At 43.6% G+C, this 19,245-nt stretch overlaps 2 long non-coding RNA genes across 2 annotated transcripts in view; one reads left to right on the top strand and one right to left on the bottom strand.

The window, feature by feature from the left end:
* LOC118494914 overlaps window positions 1-8,805 on the bottom strand; it is a 31,764-nt gene extending 22,959 nt beyond the window's left edge. Inside the window, exon 1 of the long non-coding RNA XR_004897122.1 lies at window positions 8,090-8,805. This is a non-coding gene — a long non-coding RNA (uncharacterized LOC118494914). The remainder of the gene's footprint in view (window positions 1-8,089) is intronic.
* On the top strand, window positions 365-18,865 carry LOC118494903. The gene is made up of 3 exons (XR_004897110.1): window positions 365-421; window positions 1,091-1,261; window positions 18,855-18,865. It is a non-coding gene; the product is annotated as an uncharacterized LOC118494903 (long non-coding RNA).
* The last annotated feature ends 380 nt before the right edge of the window (window positions 18,866-19,245 follow it).

Genomic DNA, 19,245 nt, shown 5'->3' on the forward strand with positions numbered 1-19,245 from the left:
GAACGAGAAAGTGGCTGTAACTACAGTGTACATTGTCATATCTGCTTGAAATTTCCCACAATCAACAAGAGTCCAGGCCTGATGACATCTACAGGCCAATATTGACTTTTGGTCATAGCGCCCCCCACTGGAAACAGGAAATCAGCCTTATATGACAAACATCATCCGATTTACATGAAACTTAGAATGTATGGTCTACTTGAGATATTGAACCGCCCCCTATACTTTAACCACGCCCACTTACTCAGACCACGCCCCCTTGTATGGCTTTTGAACCGTTTAAGGTAGAGTCTTGTGTGAGGTATCATTGAACTCAGCAGAGTGTTCGTTTGTCATTGGTCATGGTTTGGCCCGCCCCCTATGTTTAAGCCACGCCCCCTTTCATAGCTGGTGACCCCTTTAAGGTAGAGTCTTGTGTGAGGTATCATTGAACTCACCATAGAATTCCCTTTTCATTGGTGACAATGTGCCCCGCCCCATATGCTTAAGCCACGCCCCCTTTAATAACTAATGACCCATTTCTTGTACACTATTGTGACGACCCTTCCCTATTTGCCTGCCTGTTATGTTTGCTCCTTTGTCTGCAGGTACTGGGAGTGGGCGGGCAGGTGGAGCTGGGAGGGTTGTCTGTACCTGGCCATCTGGGCGTGGCTTACAGAAGGCATAAAAGACAGCCCTCTTGGGAGTCTCACTCTCTCTCATCTGGGCCTACTGCATTCATCCACCATTTTGTTCTTTGTTTGGTTTGTTTCACCTTACAACACACTTCACATCATTCATTCACTCATCCACACATGGCAAACACGACTGATGTCTCCTACATTTACACACCCCACTAGTGTATTTATGTTGAGTTAACTTGTGTTATTAGTATATTTAGTTAAATAAACTACTTTTTGATTAACTTATCTGTGTGTGACCTCCCTTTTGTTGCCGGCCTTGAGCCAGACGGTAACACTATTGCGTGAGGTATCATTGAACTCAACAGAGAGTTCCGTTTTCATTGGCCATGGTTTGGCCCGCCCCCCTATGTTTAAGCCACGCCCCCTTTTATAGCTAATGAACTGTATGACGTAGAGTCTTGTGTGAGGTATCATTGAACTCAGCAGGGAGTTCCCTTTTCATTGGTGACGATTTGCGGTGCCTGAGTGCCACGCAAATGCACGGTCGCAAAGAGCGGCGTCTGCCAGTAACCCTGACGCGCGCAGAGGAGCGAGGGCCCGTCCAACGCAGCTTGCAGCTTTGATTGTCTTTGCTTTTGGTAAAGTAAAGTTACCTCTTGTGGCATGTATAGTTGCATAGTCATGTATATTTGAACTGAAAGGTAAATTATTATACACAATAGATGGTTTCTTTGTTACAAGAATATTCCTAAAAAAAACACATAATACATACATAATACATAATAATCCTACAGATAACCAACCCAAACATTTGTGCATTGTAACATTTGTTCTATATCCACACCTAAGCGCTATATGCGTGGCTCTATTTTTGCACCATTTGCAATTTAGTTATTTTTTCTCGAGTTGCATTAGACCATACTACTGAACCATAGTCAAGATTAGACAATATTAAAGCTTTAGCTACTACTCAAAAACCCTATGAAAAAACGAGGTAGAGATGATGTGACCCTGCCCGGAGGAAGCCCGGGGCCCCCGTCTGGAGCCAGGCCCAGATGGAGGGCCCGTCAGCGAGCGCCTGGTGGCCAGGTTTGCCACGGAGCCCGGCCGGGCACAGCCCGAAAAAGCTACGTGGCACCTCTCTCTCCAACCCATGGGCCCACCACCTGTGGGAGGAACCGCTGGGGTCGGGTGCGCTGCCACATGGGTGGCAGTGAAGGTCAGGGGCCTCGACGGACCAGACCCGGGCAGCAGACGCTGGCTCTGGGGACGTGGAACGTCACCTCTCTGTGGGGGAAGGAACCGGAACTTGTGCGGGAGGTGGAGCACTACCAGTTGGATCTGGTGGGGCTTACCTCTACGCACAGTCTCGGTTCTGGAACCATACTCCTGGATAGGGGTTGGACTCTTTTCTTCTCCGGAGTTGCCCAGGGTGTGAGGCGCCGGGCGGGTGTGGGGATACTCACAAGCCCCCGGCTGAGCACCGCTACGTTGGAGTTTACCCCGGTGGACGAGAGGGTCGCCTCCCTACGCCTGCGGGTTGTGGGGGGGAAAACTCTGACTGTTGTTTGTGCGTATGCACCAAACAAGAGCTCGGAGTATTCGGCCTTCTTGGAGACCTTGAATGGAGTCCTGTATGGGGCTCCAGTAGGGGACTCCATAGTTCTGCTGGGGGACTTCAACGCGCACGTGGGCAATGATGGAGACACATGGAGAGGCGTGATTGGGAGGAACGGCCTCCCTGATCTAAACCAGAGTGGTTGTTTGTTGTTGGACTTCTGTGCTAGTCATGGATTGTCTATAACGAACACCATGTTCGAACATAGGGATGCTCATAAGTGTACTTGGTACCAGAGCACCCTAGGCCAAAGGTCAATGATCGATTTTATAATCGTTTCATCTGATCTGAGGCCGTATGTTTTGGACACTCGGGTGAAGAGAGGGGCAGAGCTGTCAACTGATCACCATCTGGTGGTGAGTTGGGTCAGAGGGTGGGGGAAGACTCTGGACAGACCTGGTAAACCCAAACGGGTAGTGCGGGTGAACTGGGAACGTCTGGAGGAGGCCCCTGTCCGACAGACTTTCAACTCACACCTCCGGCGGAGCTTTTCGTGCATCCCTGTGGAGGCTGGGGGCATTGAACCCGAGTGGACAATGTTCAAAGTTTCCATTGCTGAAGCTGCGGCGGGGAGCTGTGGTCTTAGGGTCTTAGGTGCCTCAAGGGGCGGCAACCCACGAACACCGTGGTGGACACCGGTGGTCAGGGAAGCCGTCCGACTGAAGAAGGAGTCTTTCTGGGATATGTTATCCCAGGGGACTCCGGAGGCAGTTGCAAGGTACCGAAGGGCCCGAAGGGCTGCAGCCTCTGCTGTGAAAGAGGCAAAGCAGCGGGTGTGGGAGAAGTTCGGAGAAGACATGGAGAAGGACTTTCGGTCGGCACCAAGGTGCTTCTGGAAAACCGTTCGCCACCTCAGGAGGGGGAAGCGGGGAACCATCCAAGCTGTGTACAGTAAGGATGGGACGCTGCTGACCTCAACTGAGGAGGTAATAGGGCGGTGGAAGGAGCACTTTGAGGAACTCCTAAATCCGACTAATACGCCCTCTATGGTAGAGGCAGAGCTGGAGGATGATGGGGGATTGTCGTCAATTTCCCTGGTGGAAGTTGCTGAGGTAGTTAAACAACTCCACAGTGGCAAAGCCCCAGGGATTGATGAGATCCGTCCAGAAATGCTTAAAGCTCTGGGTGTGGAGGGGTTGTCTTGGTTGACACGCCTCTTCAACATTGCGTGGAAGTCGGGGACGGTGCCTAAGGAGTGGCAGACCGGGGTGGTGGTTCCCCTTTTCAAAAAGGGGGACCAGAGGGTGTGTGCCAATTACAGGGGTATCACACTTCTCAGCCTCCCCGGTAAAGTCTACTCCAAGGTGCTGGAAAGGAGGGTTCGGTCGATAGTCGAACCTCAGGTTGAAGAGGAACAATGCGGATTCCGTCCTGGTCGTGGAACAACGGACCAGATCTTTACTCTCGCAAGGATCCTGGAGGGAGCCTGGGAGTATGCCCAACCGGTCTACATGTGCTTTGTGGATCTGGAAAAGGCGTATGACTGGGTCCCCCGGGAGACACTGTGGGAGGTGCTGCGGGAGTATGGGGTGAGGGGGTCCCTTCTCAGGGCCATCCAATCTCTGTACGACCAAAGCGAGAGCTGTGTCCGGGTTCTCGGCAGTAAGTCGGACTCGTTTCAGGTGAGAGTTGGCCTCCGCCAGGGCTGCGCTTTGTCACCAATCCTGTTTGTAGTATTTATGGACAGGATATCGAGGCGTAGTCGGGGTGGAGAGGGGTTGCAGTTTGGTGAGCTGGGGATCTCATCGCTGCTTTTTGCAGATGATGTGGTCCTGATGGCATCGTCGGCCTGTGACCTTCAGCACTCACTGGATCGGTTCGCAGCCGAGTGTGAAGCGGCTGGGATGAGGATCAGCACCTCTAAATCTGAGGCCATGGTTCTCAGCAGGAAACCGATGGAGTGCCTTCTCCAGGTAGGGAATGAGTCTTTACCCCAAGTGAAGGAGTTCAAGTACCTTGGAGTCTTGTTCGCGAGTGAGGGAACAATGGAGCGGGAGATTGGTTGGAGAATCGGCGCAGCGGGTGCGGTATTACACTCAATTTATCGCACCGTTGTGACGAAAAGAGAGCTGAGCCAGAAGGCAAAGCTCTCAATCTACCGGTCAGTTTTCGTTCCTACCCTCACCTATGGTCATGAAGGCTGGGTCATGACCGAAAGAACGAGATCCAGGGTACAAGCGGCCGAAATGGGTTTCCTCAGGAGGGTGGCTGGCGTCTCCCTTAGAGATAGGGTGAGAAGCTCAGTCATCCGTGAGGAGCTCGGAGTAGAGCCGCTGCTCCTTCGCGTCGAAAGGAGCCAGTTGAGGTGGTTCGGGCATCTGGTAAGGATGCCCCCTGGGCGCCTCCCTAGGGAGGTTTTCCAGGCACGTCCAGCTGGGAGGAGGCCTCGGGGAAGACCCAGGACTAGGTGGAGGGATTATATCTCCAACCTGGCCTGGGAACGCCTCGGGATCCCCCAGTCGGAGCTGGTTAATGTGGCTCGGGAAAGGGAAGTTTGGGGTCCCCTGCTGGAGCTGCTACCCCCGCGACCCGTTACCGGATAAGCGGAAGAAGATGGATGGATGGATGGATAGCTACTACTTTGGTTGAGCTTTGTGACAAATATACTGCACATCTTTTTACAACCTGAACACCACGTCCCATCTTAACAACCATGTTATTAATATGTTTTGTCCATGATAGTAAATTATCATGGACATTTACTGTGGTGTCTAACTCATGAAATGTAGGTGAAGACATATAAATAGTTGAATTATGTGCATACATCGATATACTGACCTTATTTAAAACAAGTGATGAATCATTTGTGAAAATAGTGTATAACAGCGGCCCAAGACAACTCCCCTGGGGAACTCCACAGCTCACCGCTCCAACATCCGAGTAGCTTCCATTAAAAAAGACTAGTTGTTGCCTGTTTGTCAAATAACTCTTCATCCATAATATTGCTGACTGAGAGAAACCATAAGATTCAGAGATGGCAAAAGTAATCACTTCCAGTACTCAAGTAGAAGTACAGATACTTGTGTTAAAAAATACTCTGGTAAAAGTAGAAGTACTGATTTAACTTATTTACTCAAGTAAAAGTAACAAAGTACAGGCTTGGAAATGTACTTAAAGTATAAAAGTAAAAGTAGCTTTGCGAATGACAACCATTTTTTATGCAAAGCTACCTGGACCACACAAATGTTACTAGAGGTCAAGCTGAGAAACGTCAGTGGACATGGAGAAAAGGCTCTTTATATGCCATTGCCTACATTTTAAATGGATGTCTGCCAATATGCCTAAAACATCACATATATGATTATTGTGACAGAGACTGGGACTCCAGGTTAATAAGATTCTGACTGAGTAGCTATTTATGAATTCAGTTGTGATTCTGTGAGAATTCACAGATCCAGTTTCTCTTTTTTTAATCTTCCCCTTAACATTTAAAGGAATCTACATGTACGTGTGTGTGCTCAAATATGGCTTCTGGAAAGAAAATAAAGGATAAAATATGAATTACTAAACAGACATTAATTAAGAAGTTCCCCATACTTTAAGAGTTGTGCAGCACATTGGCCAGGAGTCATTCTTGATGCCTACTATCTCAAACATCTCTCTCAGATAAGGCCAAGGATGTCTTGCTGCTTGTCTGCTGATTTCTTCATTTTCAATCATGTCGCCATCCATACTACTATGTGCTAACGTTACCACCATCAGGCCGCAATGATTTGCCGTGAATGAATGCAGAATGCCGCCGAATCTGTCGAGTCATCTTGTAGTGGTTTGTCAAGTGCAACGTACAGTATATTCCCATCCAATTAGATTGAATGTGGTATTGATGACGCGAAAATGACGGTAACTCCAGTGAAATTATTTGAAACTTGTTAGTAAGGACTAAATTTGGACTGTATTTAAAGCTGATTCTGGTTTCCAACTTGGCCCCAGGTGTGTCTGTTAAAACACGGACGGAGACAACTTCTCTCTTTTGATGCTTTATTAAGATCAAGCAACATGCAACCTAGGTAACAGGTGAAGAACACAAACAACAAAATCACTAGCTAACTTACTTTAAATTAGCAAAAACTATAGACCAATACAACAACAGGCTTAAATGAACTGACAACATAAGTTATACGACTTACAGTTCTTAAGGACGCACACACACGATCTCAACTGATTATCCTCCGGACAGCTAGTCTCTTTTTCTTTTTGCTCCGTGTGTCGCACGCGCCCACTCGCGGTGAGGCGCGTGTCTGTGCTATTCTCCGACATGACGACCTCTTGTACAAAACTAAAGTAACGAGCCAATTTTGTAAAATGTAAGGAGTAGAAAGTACCAATATTCATGTTAAAATGTAAGGAATAAAAGTAAAATGTCGCCACAAAAAAATATAGTAAAGTAAAAATATTTGAAAAATGTACTTGAGTACAGTAACGAAGTATTTGTACTTCGTTACTTCCCATCTCTGATAACATTCAAGTTCTTTCAATAGTAAATTTTGATCAAGGATATCAAACGCTGCTGTAAAATGAAGCATAATAGCACCTACTAGTTTCTTTTGCTCAATATCTCTCATCCAGTCATCAGTCATATGAGTTACAGCGGTAGCTGTTGATTATCCCTTTCTATATGCATGTTGACAATCAGTGGTTAAATCATTCAAAGAAAAATATTCTCAATTTGCTCACATACTATACTCTCCATAATTTGTCTCAACACAGGCAATAAACTTATAGGACGACTATTTGACCCAGAGAATGGTAACCTTAAACTTTTAGGCAATGGAATTATTTTAGCAATTTTCCATTGTTGAGGACATAACTTAAACTTTGGTTAATAATATGACAGATAACGGGGGCAGTTAAGTCTGCAACCAACAGGTTTTCTACTTTATACTTTATAGCCGCGGAGGACGCTCTCTCCTCAGCATCAGAAACACCGTCAACTTTGCTCCGCTCAACAGCTTCCGGCTCTTTCAAAATAAGAGCAACAGTGTGGTTCCAGGAGTCAAAAATCACATTCACTTTCTCAATAAGTATTTGATTATTAACCATTATGTCTAAACGCTTTAAATCAGTGGTGTAGTCTACGTAATACGCAGTATACCCACTAAGAAAGTTCCAGGATTTCCATATTCCCACTGAAAAATGCCCAATGACACACAACAACATACTTTCCATTATATTTTTGATATATTTTGAATTGTCATCGGTGTTCTTTTTCTTAGCACAGGCTAAATAACAGGTACTTCCACCGTAAATTGGTGCATTAAAGTGTTTCCAAATGCAGAAAATTAAGTTGTTGATGCTCATAACTTCCCTGGGGGAGGACACCCAGACCCCCCACTATGATATGCCCCCCTCCCCCAAAGGCAGATTCTGGCCCAAATATATACAGTATAGTATACCCACTACAATACATTAGACTACACCACTGCTTTAAATGATCAATTTCATAAAGAGAACAACAGCAGGTTCTCCAAATAGGAAAGTGGCTTACATTTAAAAGTAAAAGGTACAGCTGTTGTGGTAGAAAGAACAAAACCAGCAGTTTAAAGTGATATCAGAAGAACTGATTTAGGAATAACACCATTAACATTTTTGGTCTCAACAAACAGACTTTATTTCTGCAATTATGCCACAATAATTCAGACATTTTCTTTCCTGTCTCATTATTGAGGAATATAACAAATAGAAACATCAGACAAACAATTTACACCATATACCTCTTAGATCCTAATTGTCCCATCACATTAGCACTTTACCTTTAATTTTAGACATTTAAAATGAGAAAAAAAAAATTCATCAAGACATTAATTTGATGCATCATGACACACGTTATGTGGAGGATATCTATTTAAACCTCTGTTAAACCCACAGAAATTTATTATAACTTCCAGAAGAAATCAGTTTCTAAAGACACCAAATATGTCAAGATGAAGTTTGATTCAGTTTGCAAAGAATTGCTGCACATTTAACCATATGATAATAAATGGAATAAAGTGTAAATCAGTCACCACAGGAAACAGATTCTGTAGAAAATAAGATGTAAAATATATGAATATGTACATTTGTTCCCTTTATTGAAAATAAATCAATACCTGAAATGAGATCAGTGATTAGTTTACTCTGACAGGAGAGATGATCAGAGGGGCAGAGTTTTTACCATCATCATTAGTACTGGAACTGAAGTATGGGAAGAGTTTCTCAGTGAAGGAGCAGCCAGTAAAGGAGTAGATAAGAGCTGCAGCATCTACGTCATAAAAGGAGACCAGACCCTCCTCATAATCCACAAACACCCCCACCTTCTGAGGAGGAGACTTCAGAGAGAGACGGACTGGAGGGTCATCAAGAGCTTTGTACTCATTTCTATTTCTCAACCATATAGTCCAGTAACCTTTCTGAGGTCTCAGTGTGATGCTTCCCTTCCTGTTGATCGACTCTCTGGCCACTCCTAAAGTCCATTTAGTCTTTCCTTTAACTTGAACCTCAAAGTAAAATCTGCCTGAAGAGAAACTCTGTTTTCCTAAAACACTAACACAATCAGAAAATCTCTTTGGGTTGTCTGGGAAATCTTTCCAGAGTACAGAATATAGAACTTTAGGAAAGAATGATAGTACATCACTATCATTCACTTGTTTCCCATCATCAGACAGGATGAGATTATGATGTGCTGTATCAGGATCAAGAGTCACATCAACTGCATACTGCTGGACCCTCTTCATCTCGGCTTCAAGCAGCTTCTTCATCTCTTTACTGAGTGTCTCCTCCAGCTGAACCACATCCTGAATATAATCCTAAACCTAAACTAAATTATAACTCGTTTGAAAGCCTTGTTCTTAATCTTCAACACCCAACATGGAAAACAGTACAGCCAATTATATTCGTTGTTGTTTACCGAGCCCCAGGTCCATATTCTGAGTTTTTATCTGAATTCTCAGAGTTTTTATCATGCGTAGTCCTTCAATCAGACAAAGTACTTATTGTAGGTGATTTTAATATCCATGTGGACATTGAGAGCAATAGCCTTAGTACTGCTTTCAATTCACTGCTAGATTCTATTGGTTTCAGTCAGAGGGTGCATAAGGCCACGCACTGTTTTAACCACACCCTCGACCTTGTGCTAGAATATGGCATCAAAATTGACGATTTAATAGTATTTCCGCAGAATCCTTTATTATCAGACCATTTTTTAATAACTTTCGAATTCCTACTACCAGACTATACGAAATTAAATAAAAGTTTCTACACTAGATGCTTATCTGACAGTGCTATAGCTAAATTTAAGGAAGCTATTCCAACAGCACTTAACTCAATGTCATGCCTTAATATAACAGAGGACTGTTACGTTAACTCTAGTCCCTCCCAACTTGATAACTTTGTAGACGCTGCTACGGCCTGCCTACGGACTACTTTAGACTCGGTTGCTCCTCTCAAAAAGAAGATGATGAAGGAAAGGAAACTAGCACCTTGGTATAACTCCCAAACTCGCAAATTAAAACAAATCTCACGAAAACTTGAAAGTAAATGGCGTTCCACCAAACTGGAAGAATCTCGTGTGGATTGGCAAGATAGTCTAAAAAATTATAGGAGGGCCCTCAGAAATGCCAGATCAGACTATTACTCAACACTAATAGAAGAAAATAAGAACAACCCAAGGTTTCTTTTCAGCACTGTAGCCAGGCTGACAGATAGTCACAGCTCTATTGAGCCATCTATTCCTATAGCTCTGAGCAGTGATGACTTCATGACCTTTTTAATGATAAAATTATAACAATTAGAGAAAAAATTCATCACCTTCTGCCCACAGCTTCCAACGACTCACCATTGGGCGCAGGAGGGCTAGAGAGAACGATAAGACCTGATACTTATTTAGACGGCTTTTATCCTTTAGACCTCCAACAATTAATGTTAAGGGTCTCTTCAGCTAAGCCAACTACCTGTCTCTTAGACCCCATTCCAACGAAGCTACTTAAAGAAGCACTACCTGTGGTCAACACCACATTACTAGATACGATCAATATGTCCTTATTAACGGGTCACGTACCGCAGTCTTTTAAAGTAGCTGTGATAAAACCTATTCTGAAAAAACCCACCCTCGACCCTGAGGTCTTAGCCAACTATAGACCTATATCTAACCTCCCGTTTCTCTCCAAAATCCTTGAGAAGGTAGTCGCTAATCAATTGTGTGACTTTCTGCATAGAAATAGTCTATTTGAAGACTTTCAGTCAGGATTTAGAATGCATCATAGCACAGAGACGGCACTGGTGAAAATCACTAACGACCTTCTAACTGCTGCTGACAAAGGACTTGTCTCCGTACTTGTCTTATTAGATCTTAGTGCTGCATTCGACACTATTGACCATACCATCCTCTTACAGAGACTGGAACATTTAGTTGGCATTAAAGGAATCGCACTAAGCTGGTTTAAGTCCTATTTTTCTGAGCGATCCCAATTTGTTAATATTAACGATAACCATCCAAATACGCTAAAGTTAGCCATGGCGTTCCTCAAGGCTCAGTGCTTGGACCAATTCTATTCTCTTTATATATGCTTCCTCTAGGCAATATTATTAGGAAACACTCAATTAACTTTCACTGTTACGCAGACGACACCCAATTATATCTGTCAATCAAGCCAGACGAAAGCGGTCAGTTAGCTAAACTTCAAGCGTGCATTAAAGATATAAAATCCTGGATGACCCACAATTTTCTGATGTTGAACTCAAACAAAACGGAAGTTATTGTGCTGGGACCCAAGCACCACCGAACTTCATTATCTAAATATATAGCTACCCTAGATGGTATTGCCCTGGCCTCCAGCACTACTGTCAGAAATCTAGGAGTCATTTTTGACCAGGATCTATCCTTTAACGCCCACTTAAAACAAACCTCAAGAACAGCCTTTTTCCATCTTCGTAACATTGCCAAAATCAGGAACATCCTGTCTCAAAACGATGCTGAAAAACTAGTCCATGCATTCGTAACTTCCCGGCTGGACTACTGTAATTCTTTACTATCAGGCTGCTCAAATAAGTCCCTCAAGACCCTCCAGCTGATCCAGAATGCTGCAGCACGTGTTCTGACAAGAACTAACAAAAGAGATCACATTTCTCCTGTATTAGCTTCTCTGCATTGGCTTCCTGTAAAATCCAGGATTGAATTTAAAATCCTTCTCCTGACCTACAAAGCACTAAATGGTCAAGCACCATCATACATAGAAGAGCTTTTAGTACCTTATTGTCCCACTAGAGCACTACGCTCCCAGAACTCAGAGCTACTTGTGGTTCCTAGAGTCTCTAAAAGTAGAATGGGAGCCAGAGCCTTCAGCTACCAGGCTCCTCTCCTGTGGAACCAGCTCCCAACTTGGGTTCGGGGGGCTGACACCGTCGCCACATTTAAGAATAAACTGAAAACCATCATCTTTGATAAAGCTTATAGTTAGGGAGTGAGGAGTTGCAGCATAGTAGAGTAGAGTAGAGGGAGGCAGGAAGTACAAGCCCGTTCCGGCAGGGGAGAGTACGAGCCCGGTCCAGGGCCCCTCTCTTTAGCCTGCCTCTCTTAGTTATACTATTATAACTCTAGACTGCTGTGGGAAGCTCCTTCCAAGGACACAATGAGCCGCTCCCTCTTCTCTCTTTTCACTTGTCTCCTTTTGTGTGCATCTTAGTCCCAGAAATGCCTGTTACTAACCTATCTCTGGGGAGTTTTCTCCCCGGAGTCCCTCTGCTTCTTCTTCACCCAGAACATCGCCTTGGAATTGGGTGGCACCTACACCGGGGTCCTGGGTGCAGCTGACGCTATGGACTTACTACACCCTGCTACGCTCTGCGTTTCCCCGCAGTGTCCGACTGCGTCCTGCCGCGTCCAACCGCGTCCACCCAGGCTGCTGTGCCACACTACACCCCGTAACGCCCTGCTGTGCCCTACTATGACATGAACTACTATGACTACCATTGTGATCACTGCTTCACTATCTTTATTATGACTATTATTGCCACCATTCACCACTCCCCCAACTGGTGCCGTCAGACACCGCCTACCAAGAGTCTGGGTCTGTCCGAGGTTTCTTCCTAACAAAAAAAAGGGAGTTTTTCCTCGCCACTGTCGCAATAGCTACTGCTAATGCTTGCTCTTGAGGCAACCACTGTAATAGTTGGGGCTTCGTAAAGTACAGAGTTTGGTCTAGACCTACTCTATCTGTAAAGTGTCTCGAGATAACTCTTGTTATGATTTGATACTATAAATAAAATTGAATTGAATTGAATTGAATTGAATTGAATTGAATCTTCAGTCGTCTCTTCTGGATCATCTGCTGAATTTCAGCCTCTGTCTTCCCCAGCTCGGCCTTCTTTCCTTCATAGCCTTCATTCAGAGGAACAACATCATGCATTTTGTGATCTATACCACTGCAGAACGTGCAGACACATGTCTGGTCGGTCTTACAGAACAGCTCCAGAGGTTTATCGTGCTTCGTACACATCCTGCCTTCCAGGTTCTCTACAGGGTCGATCAGCTGATGTCTTTTCAGATGTGAAGCTGTCAGATGATGCTCCAGGTGAGTCTCACAGTAGGAGACCAGACACACCAGGCAGGACTTCAGGGCCTTCAGTTTGGTTCCAGTGCAGACGTCACAGGGAACTTCTCCTGGTTTGGATACTACTTCTTCAGATGGCACATTGCTGGCAGCAGCCATAACTACATGCAGTGTGAGAAAAAAAATACATGTAATAAAAAGACAATTTTTATTATTTGTTTAAAAAGAAATGTGTGCATTTGTGGGTGTTATGGAGCCGTGTGTGTGTGTGTGTGTGTGTGTGTGTGTGTGAAGCTAAGTGTATATGATGGAATAGTGGCATTAGAATGGGACAGAGGCCACTAAATTTGGTCTTTCATGGTCAAAATGTTTGGTGAGTGTAATAAATAATGTGTAGATTATCGTTTGGACACTTGGATAGGCCCACTGATGAATCCATTGGTTTAAAGATGTTATTCCGTTTGTACCAGGGGTTAAGTGGGACCTGGCAGGTGGGGGAACCCTACCATCCTGGTAACAGCTAGTTCACCTACACGTCATGTATAACCGGCCACAGTTCAAGTAAAAAGGATATATTGTTATTATTTTTACATCTTTAGGGACTGGGTTCTTTTGTATTTTTTAAGAGGGACACATCTACCTGTTCTAAATAGGTTCAACACGTTACCGTGTCGATAACGAGCCTATTTGTAACCGGTAGGCTACCGGCAACATGATCTTCACCTGTTTAACTGACAGACAGTAAGCGACTGTCCTGCTTTTATTACAGTCTGAACTCACTACAGACACTTGCCTTGTTCATGGACTCACAGCGGTTTGCTGGAATGGATATTTGGCGTTATTTTAAATGAACAGGAAACACCGATATATGAAACTAGCAATAATACAAGGTGTCGGAACGTCATTCCGGATGGTTCCCACCCATTTTAACCGCTGGTTTGTATACATTTTATTTTAAATATACAAACATAACTGTTAAAGAAAAATTCAGGCACAGGACAACTTCTTTCCCATTCGTGAAGGAGGTTCGGGGAGACTTGGATTACTTACACAGAAGCATTTAATGACTTCTCAATTGAGGAGAATTTAGCATTACACGGTACAGTGTAGGTGCCATCCCAACATTCTGAAGTTCCTGTCTTCCTGAAGGTGTATTTAAACTCATGCTGGAGGCATTAGGTTTAGCTGAACCTTATAAAGACCTGAAAGATATTACGGGCGCCTGAAACAGACAGGCAGAATTTGTTATGTGTTGACTTCCTCCGTGACCTTGGCAGTCTTATCATCCAGCTGTTACTGTTAGAGACACAGAGTTGAAGTACTTGTCCACCTGGAAAGGTTCTGAGGTTATATTGGCCACTGACCTGAATGAGACCTGGGTACCACTAACTCAACTTACAGAGCATGAGCTTGAAATTCCACTACAGTAATGTTACAACAAATAGAGACTACACTGAAATAAATGTTAATGTTTTGTTTTGTCTATAAAATAATTTTTTATCTGTTTACAATCTTAAATGATGCATCATTCATGGCGTCGTTTACAGCTGGAGAATATGTTGCTGCCGAGTGCACAACTTGTATCAGCAGGTCACAAATAACAATCTGTTCCCTTACAAGTATTGTGTTTCTCATGTCCACCCACTCTTTCTTCCTGAAAATACAAATTAAAAAGGGTGACTGACCTTCTGGTCCTGAGCTGTTATCTGGCAGACTCTGGACCAGATCATTCCTGTTGATCTTCTCTAAAACCTTCTTGGTCACCTTCAGAGCTCCTTGAAGTTGATAGGTATTCACCATCTCATCCACCGTGTCCTGCCTTTCTATGGGCTGTTGGCTGGCAGCTCTGTGGGCTGGACCTAATGTCATTTTGAAGTGGCTCGTTGACGTGAGACCAGGGCTCGAGCCTAAAGGAACAAGCCGACTTATTGGTACTTTAGCTTATTCACCGTAACCCCCAGAGTTAGACAAGTCGATACATACCCTTCTCATCTCCGTGCGTGCTGTAACGCTGTCTGTCGCCCCCAGCATTAGCTTAGCCTAGCACAGATCCTGCAGGTAACTGGCTCCATCTAGCCTACTGCTCCGAATAACTGACAAAATAACGCCACCATGTTCCTATTTACATGTTGTGATTTGTATAGTCACAGGGTGTACAAATAACAAGGCCACATGAGACACAGCCATCTTCTAACCGTATACTAAGTGGTAACTATATTCTTAGAAAGGGGAAGCACTGCTACTTGGGCGGAGTGAGCAAACTCCAGGCTAACTCTCTGCTCCGTGACCGAGCTTCTCAGCTGCTGCGAGAAAATCACTCCGCCCAAATAGCAGAAGTAGCAGTACTTCCTCTTTCTTCTATAGTTCCCAGTATGTTCTGCTCTCATAAAGTGAGATATTTTGATAAGCGAGATTAAAGGTCAAAGTCAATCTCTCCACTTAGTTCAACAAGTAACGTTATCTGTCCAAAACTCTTAATCACCTTGATACAGAGTTCCACTTACTACGATATCGATATTGCGGCGATATTCTAGGGTTGACAATTGGTGCTTTAACAAAATATCGTCACACTTAGATTTTAGATAAATAATCATCAGTAATGTGGACAAAATGTCTAAGTGGGGAAAAGGCAAATAATAGAACAGCTAAAACAGTCTTGTAAGAGCTAGGTCTCGCATTGGATGAGGTCTGGTGGAGAGACGCTTTACTTAGAATTAACACTACCTGTATTTGTGCACGAGTCTCATTCAATTCAAAGTGGTCTTCAGACTTCACTATACTAGGACCAGACTGAAAAAAACTGTTCCCTGATACAGATGAATCCTGCATCAGGTGTTCTCAATCCCCAGCAGACCACACACACTTTTTTTTCCTGCCCTAAGCTACCCTCTTTTTGGAAATCCTTCTTTGACATACTCTCTACAGTCTTTAATATCTCTATATCACCATGCCCCTTGATTAGTATATTTGGTGTGCCTAGAATTATGGGAAAACTTACTAGCTACCAAGCCGATGTTGTTGCATTTGCTGCTCTGATAGCCAAGCGTCAAATACTGCTACAGTGGAAGAGCCCAAAGCCACCTAGCATAAAATTCCTGGTTAGAAGCAGTAATGTCCTTTTTACACCTAGAAAAGATCAAACATACTGTCAGAGGATCCCTGAAGAAATTTCATAAGACCTGGGACCCCTTCCTTTCTTATACAAACCATCTTTCCCCCCCCCCCCCCCTTTTTTTTCTTTTTTTTTCCTTTTCTTTCTTTGCTTATTCTTTCTTTATTTATTTGCTTATTTATTGTATTTTACATTCTGTGCACTTATCTATTTTTTTAATTACCTATTCAATTTTCTTTTCCTGTACCTGTCAGTACAACTCTGTGCACCACAATGAATAGGACACTGGGACGGGCCGAGAGGGAGGGGGGAGGGAGATGGGTGGGTAAGTTAGTTTGATGGAAGATACATGTTCAGTATCTGGTTAAAGGGAAAGACTAAGAGGGAGATGGCGGAGTGGAACAGGTGGGAATTTATGTGATCTGTTTAAAAACAAGAAAAATGTCAAACCAGCTTCCTTTGAACATCACGGATACAATCTGTAATGTTTGTAATGCTTTTTGAGGTTTGATTAATAAACATATATTTGAAAAACAAACAAACAAACAGTCTTGTAAGTTCAGAAAATGACATAACTTTACTGTAATGCAGCCTTTAAAACCAGGAAAAGATTACACTTATGTCATATTACGATATCCAAAATCTAAGACGATATCTAGTCTCATATCACAATATCGATATAATATTGATATATTGACCAGCCCTAGACACAATTACAATGGTCTCATGACAGCCAATGTAAAAAACAACCACTTAATTACAGTTGTGGGCCTGCCATGACATATTTATGACAGGGTAGCCTAAAGCCAAGTTGTCAAAACACAAACATGTCAAACAATGCTAACTTAGCATTAAAAGGATCATAATTTACCAAATGATATTTAAAGCTATAGTGCGTATTTGTTCCTCAGTAACTACCTACATTTTTGGGTACCTTATTGTCTTATTGTGTCTCAGTGCTTGAGCCCTAATTATTATGTCACATGTTCTCTTCCTGAAGGGCCCCTGACAGCTGATCAAATCATCAGTTTAACCAGAGGGGAAGTGAGGGAGGAGTTCTCTTTAGAAGACTTTTCTTGATCACCTGAGACAAAGTTCAGCTGTTGCAACAAATACAAGTAAAATAATAGGTGTTGTAGAAGTAATACCATTAAATATTGACAGTTAAAGGGGTGATAGAATGTAAAACCGAGTTTACCTTGTCATAGTTGAATTACGACAGTTTGGTGGGTAAAATAGGCATACATAGTACCTCAAAGTCCCACTGACATCCCTCTCCTCTGCAAATCTCACAATTTGAAACTGCTGCTGAAAACGGGCGAATCTCAACATAGCCAGTAGTTGACGTCAACTCTGTGGCTGTACCTTATTTGGCTCTAGTCTCTACCCTTGTCACGCCCCAAAATGTACATACACCACTGACCTGAGATCAGCTAGTCTTCTTAAGCTAGGTCGCGCAGATCTCAGAAATGTTATACATTGGTCGTCTGCTATTTCATTACTAAATTCACTTCTGAGACTTTTTTATGCGAAAAATCAACTATGTAGAGCTCTAATATGGGCCGTTTTACGAAAATGTATGGCTAATTGCAAATTTGGTATGACTGTGTCGGACTTGAGAAGCTCCAAAATCTGCCGTGACAGCCGGCGGCTGCCTGCTGGGTTTGATGCCTTCCCGGTCGGCCTCTCCACCGTCACAGACCCGCTATGAGCTGGAGCTCAAGGATCTCACACACAAGCTGCGCTGTGTACTTTAGAAAGAAGAAAGTTTGGAAGTTTTTCAAGGATATTGAAAATGAACCACGGTCGTAAATGCAGTGTTCTAGGCCATACAACGGAATACTGGCCCAGAGAAAAGTGTTTAGAACGAGTAGATATCAGACAATGGAGCGGGAGTTGTGGATATAAGGCAGCTGCTCAGAGTTCGTGCCTGCAGGGCTTCACTCTCTGCTAAATGTCCCCGCTCTGACTAGCTGCAGGGTGAGTTGTGATTCCTTGGTGGAGTTTTTTATGTCCCAAGGGTAACGTTACAACAACACTAGTTGTCATAAAAGTGTCGAAACTTTGCATTGGTGTGTGTGTGCGCGACACACTGGAGGATGAAACTGTAACGAAACTGTGTCTCTGGTGCTTTGTACAGTAACATTAGTTGATGAGTTTATGTGTTGGAGCAGAAATGAAGTTTGAAGCCAGCTGAGGATATTTTCTCTTAGCTGTTTTAGCCGCGCTGCAGCCGCTGCTCGCGCCCGGGCATGTCTATTCAATTCAATTCAATTTTATTTATAGTATCAAATCATTATCTCGAGACACTTTACAGATAGAGTAGGTCTAGACCACACTCTATAATTTACAAAGCCCCAACAATTCCAATAGTTCCCCCAAGAGCAAGCATTAGCAGTGGCTATTGCGACAGTGGCGAGGAAAAACTCCCTTTTAGGAAGAAACCTCGGCAGACCCAGACTCTTGGTGGGCGGTGTCTGACGGTTGGGGTTATGACGGTACGGGATGTAGCGTGGCACAGCAGAGCATGGGTGGACGCGGTGGACGCAGCAGGACGTAGCCGGGCATTGCAGGGAATCGCAGAGCGTAGCAGGGTGTAGGAGGTCCATAGCCACAGCTGCACCCAAGACCCTAATCCGAGGCAATGTTCTGGGCGAAGAAGAAACATAAGGACTCCGGGGAGTAAACTCCCCAGAGCTAGGTTAGTAACAAGCACTTCTGAGACAGGATGTGCATAAAAGGAAACAAAAGAAAAGAGCGTGTCATAAGAAGGAACTTCCTCGGCAGTCTAGAATTATAACAGCATAACTAGGAGAGGCACTATATTATTGATTATACGATAGGTAAATCTGATGACTGTAAAGAGAAGCAGAGAAAAGCAGGGGTGCTGTGTCTGCAGCTATACACCCTGCCCCGCCGGTCTAGGCGTTCACTGCAACTCCTCACTCCCTAACTATAAGCTTTATCAAAGAGGAGAGTTTTCAGTTTAGTCTTAAATGTAGCGACGGTGTCTGCCCCCCCGAACCCAGATTGGGAGCTGGTTCCACAGGAGAGGAGCCTGATAGCTGAAGGCTCTTGTAATGGGAATTTTATTTTTAACATTATTAAACATAAGTTTGAATCCTTAAAAAGTAGACTTTGTTTTGGTGATTAATTCCTATAATAGGTTTGAATCTTAACAGATAAAGTTAGGTTATGTGATTATTTCTGTAACAGGTTTGAATCTTAAAAGTAAAATTTATTTTGTGTGATTATTTTGTAATCAAAAGGGAGGATTGTAATGGGAATTTTATTTTTAACATTATAGTTTGATATCTTACAAGATTCTCATATACTTTACAGGAGTTTTCTAATAATCTTTAATTTTGT

Source organism: Sander lucioperca, chromosome 4 (assembly GCF_008315115.2).
Source record: "Sander lucioperca isolate FBNREF2018 chromosome 4, SLUC_FBN_1.2, whole genome shotgun sequence".
NCBI classification, from domain to species: domain Eukaryota; kingdom Metazoa; phylum Chordata; class Actinopteri; order Perciformes; family Percidae; genus Sander; species Sander lucioperca.